Source organism: Opisthocomus hoazin, chromosome 1 (genome assembly GCF_030867145.1).
Source record: "Opisthocomus hoazin isolate bOpiHoa1 chromosome 1, bOpiHoa1.hap1, whole genome shotgun sequence".
Classification (NCBI taxonomy): Eukaryota; Metazoa; Chordata; class Aves; order Opisthocomiformes; family Opisthocomidae; genus Opisthocomus; species Opisthocomus hoazin.
In genome coordinates, this window is record NC_134414.1 from 37,209,707 (window position 1) to 37,214,434 (window position 4,728).

The following is a 4,728-nucleotide window of genomic DNA, read 5'->3' on the forward strand; positions in this document are numbered from 1 at the left end:
GGCCCCCCCCTCAGCCTCTCCTCACAGAGTGAGTGCTCCAGCCCCTGACCATCGTGGTGGCCTTTGCTGGACCTTCTGCAGTTGGCCAATGTCTTTTCTGCACAGAGGTCCCAAAGCTGGATGCAGCAGCTTGATGTGGCTGGCCAAGTAGAGGGGAATAACTGCTTCTGTCGACGCAGTGGCCGTGCTCCCATTCATATGGCCCAGGAGGCTGTTGTCCTTCTCTGCTGCCAGGGCACGCTGCTGGCTCATGTTATGGCTATGCCCCAGGTCCCTGTGAGCAGAGCCGCTCCCCGGCCCAGCAGTCCCCAGCCTGGAGCGCTGCGAGGGGCTCGTCATCCCCAGGCACCGGGCTCTGCGTCTGTCCTTGGTGGATTTTGTGCAGGGGTTCCTGTCACCCCACTCCTGCAGCCTCTCCAGGTCCTCCTGAACGCCAGCCCTGCCCTCCAGCGTATCAACTGTCATTTGATCGCATCTGCAAACTTGACAAGAGTGCACTTGATGGGAGTCTCCTTTTCCATGTCACGGGCAAAAATGTTAAACAGGCAAGGTCTCAGGACAGACCAGCCTCTGGGCAGAATACAACCCATTAACCACTCCCTCCTGATCCCAGCTATCCAGAAAGCGCTTGACCTATGGAGTTGGCTGCTAGATTTTTGCTTAGGTTTCTTTCATTATATTGTCTTCACTGCAGTGTTTAGGATCTCTACCATTCTTTGCAACACAAACTGTTCACTCACCTGCCAGATGTAAGGAATGTCCAAATTGCCCCCATCAACTTCAACAGTCAGGAGAAATCACTACATCCAGAACCAGGCTCTATGCAGTGTTTAAGTCATACGAGCATTTTGGAGAGGAAGCATTTTGGAAGACAACTCTGCCACTATATAAAACTAGAGTTTATTAGATGCAATATCTGCTATATTAAAAAAAACCACCCTAATTAACCTCCCCTTGTAAGTTCGTATATAAATAAGGAAACTGTAATAGCACAGTAGGGGTGTTTTAATGTCACATGGAGCTGTACAGCAATTATTCTGTGTACCATGACTAACTCTTTAAAAATCCTAAGAATATTAATTGGATGATGCTACCATTGTCAAAATGATACTTTTCATTCTAAATGTATTTTTGTGATTTCCTAATATTAAAGGAAGTAGGTGTATTGATATCTAGGCTGATAATTCAAGTTATTCATGAGAGGAGTTTCTCACCCCATGGTTCATGGATCACCAACAGTCAGTACGACATCAGGTAATGATTTGAAATTGCCTCCCTCCTACTCAATGCCCCGAGCAAATGAATAAACTTACAAAACAAGAGGAAGTAAAATACAAAAGCATATTTTAAACACAGCTGAAATTTTAATCATTTGCAAATAGAAAATTTTATTCAGAGAATATCCCAGAAAGCTCTAGCACTTTTTTGTTTTCCACAAAATTTTATATCCTCCTCATTTAAAAAAGGTTAGGAACATGGATGTCTAAATAAATAGCTTGTACAAATATAGTAAGATGATGGTAGAAGTACAGTGCCACTATTTCATTAAAAGACTCCTAACTACTTTGTATGCATTCATACCAGAGCAAAACTGGGTATAAGGAAATTCAATAAAGAACATCAATTGGAGATGTTTGGGTGGTGTGGGTTGGATTTTTTTAAATTGGCTTCCTATTTATGCAACCATAATTAAATTAAGACCTGTTATTTACTTTAGCATTAATTTTTCTGTCTTTAAAAGAATAAGAGGTATGTCAGAAATTGCATATACCCACGAAGAGGAGAGTTATTCTTGCTTTCAAAATGTAGTAATCCGATTTGGAAAATTAAGTAAAAAGAAGTCAAGAAAAATGGTATTTTAAAAGTGTGCCCCAGTACAGCTGCAAAATTCCTCACAGGATCCTGAAAAGCAGTGTGTACATACACAGACATTCTGTTGCTTGAAAACAAATCATTCAAATTACAAATCTCAAAATTCCCAAGATTTTGCTGGCATCGATGACTGATGATGCCGATTCACAAATACGTCTTAGCAACCTATGTGCTTAAAAGCTGCTGTTTACGACCCAAGGAAAACGTTAATTTTATCACCATCCAACTAAAAAGTTCTGGAAGCTGCAGCTGGAAATTCAGTGCCAGTCTACCATGCTGCTTGTCAAGGACAGAGGGATGGACAGACAAAAGCTCATAGAAGAGTGTGAATTAAAAGAAAGACCCTAAAGCCCAACACGTGGAAAGTGAGGCTGCTAAAGAAGTTCACAATACCTTTGCCGGTGAACTTCTTTGAGTTGCTTTGACACCATTCAGAAGCTGTAAACTGACTGGACCTCAGTACTCTGGCCTTGGGATCTCGCAGGCTTCATGAACCTTCTGTTCTGCACTGAGGCACAACCTCAGCATGTATTCGTGTGTCTCAATTCTACTCACGTCCCATTCGGGGCCAGCAAAGACTTCGCAAGTTGCACTCGTGCAGGCAGATAACCACATTTCACAGCATCTTTATGTGTACCTGTGCCTAAATTGGCTGGGGCAAGGGTAAAGAATGAAATTTCTGTGAAAACTCCCACAGACTAAGAGCAAAAACCAGGCAGATGAGCAAGCTGTGCTTCATTAAACAAACTGCGAATTGCCCACAGCAATGCCAAATGAACGCACTTGGTCTCACCCGACTTCTGCAGTTACAGAGGATGCCTGTCCCTGGTTATCATCAAGTAATCACTTGGCAATTCTTGAGCTAAGAGGTTACAGATGAATACTTTCTGCATGTTAAAGCGCACACACAAAAAAATGAGTTTGCTTGTTGCTGCTGTTATGGATGGACAGCAATTGCACCAGAATAAATCAACCTCTGTGCAGTTTCCTTACACAAAAAAAAACCTCTGCATCTGACAAGTAAAGAAAATAGTCTCAAGAGGCTAAGTATTTATAAGGTTAAATCAACAGGCTGTGCTCTTCAAAAAAGTAGTATCCTGCTCTTCCTAGTCTGGCTGAGCACCAACCCAGGTGCTGTCCTGCAAGGCAGTCTCCAAAGACATTCCTCAGCCTGCAATGTTGACAACAAATTGAGCAGCATCTACAGGATGTGCTTGACTACATCTGCCCTTTCTCTGTCCTATCTTCATCCGTCCAACCATCCATTGCTCAGTAGGCAAAGCAAGCTTTGCCAGTAAACAGATGAGAAAAATTAGTTGCTTCCACAGATACATACTTATGCCGTTGTATGCGTGACGTTACGGCACTGGATGTACAATAATGATGCGTCCGCAACGGCTGTTCATTAGCTTCACTCATTGTACAATATTTTCCAGAGATATGACTAGCCAGTTAATCTGCTGAATTTTTTGTCAAAATTGTTAATCAGTCAACATTCTGCTCTGAAAAGGGGGAGAAAGCAGTACTAGAGCTCGGTTTTATTTCTTTTTATTAAGAAGGACAATTTCTCTCTGAACTGAAAGCCAGAAAAAGTGTTTCATCCAAAAAAATCAGATATAAGTAATTAGATCAGGAAGAAAATGATCAATAACACAATCTCACAAAAATAAAACCCTGCTTTGGTTTGGCCTGGATAAATGCCAGGTGCCCACCAAAACCGCTCTGTCACTCCCCCTCCTCAGCAGGACAAGGGAGAGGAAATACGATGAAAGGCTCGAGGGTCGAGACAAGGACAGGGAGAGAGCACTCACCAATTACTGTCACAGGCAAAACAGACTGAATCTGGGGAGAAAAGGGAGTTTAATTCATCACCAATCAAATCAGAGGAGGATAGTGAGAAATACATCCAGATCTTCAAACACCTTCCCCCCATCCCTCCCTTCTTCCCGGGCTCAGCTTCACTCCCAGTTTCTCCACCTACTCCCCATGAGCAGCGCAGGGGGAAATGGAGGTTACGGTCAGTTCATCACACGCTGTCTCTGCTGCTCCTTCCTCCTCAGGGGGAGGACTCCTCACACTCTGCCCCTGCTCCAGTGTGAGGTCCCTCTCACGGGAGACAGTTCTCCACAAACTTCTCCAACATGAGTCCTTCCCACGGGCTGCAGCTCTTCACAAACTGCCCCAGCATGGGTCCTTCCCACAGGGTGCAGTCCTACAGGAACAGGCTGCTCCAGCGTGGATCCCCCATGGGGTCACAAGCCCTGCCAGCAAACCTGTTCTGGCATGGGCTCCTCTCTCCACAGGGCCACAGGTCCCGGCAGGAGCCTGCTCCAGCGCAGGCTCCCCACAGGGTCACAACCTCCTTCAGGCACCCACCTGCTCCGGCATGGGGTCCCTTCCACAGGCTACAGGTGGATACCTGCTCCACCGTGACACCTCCATGGGCCGCAGGGGGACAACCTGCCTCACCATGGTCTTCATCACGAGCTGCAAGGGAAGGCGCTCTGCTCCAGCACCTGGAGCACCTCCTCTCCCTCCTTCTTCACTGACCTTGGTGTCATCCATTTTTTCTTCTTTCCCTTCTTAACTATGTTACTCCAGAGGTGCTACCACCGTCGCTGATTGGCTTGGCCTTGGGCAGCAGTGGGTCCATCTCAGAGCCAGCTGTCACTGGCTTTATCAAACACAGGGGAAACTTCTCGCAGCTTCTCACAGAAGCCACCCCTATATAGCCCTCCTGCTACCAAAACCTTGCCACGCAAACCCATAACAAACCCGTACTTCCTACAAAGCCATGGGAAGTTAATTTTTAAGAACCGAACAAGTAGCCATCTTCAATGCATTTGTTTCAACTGA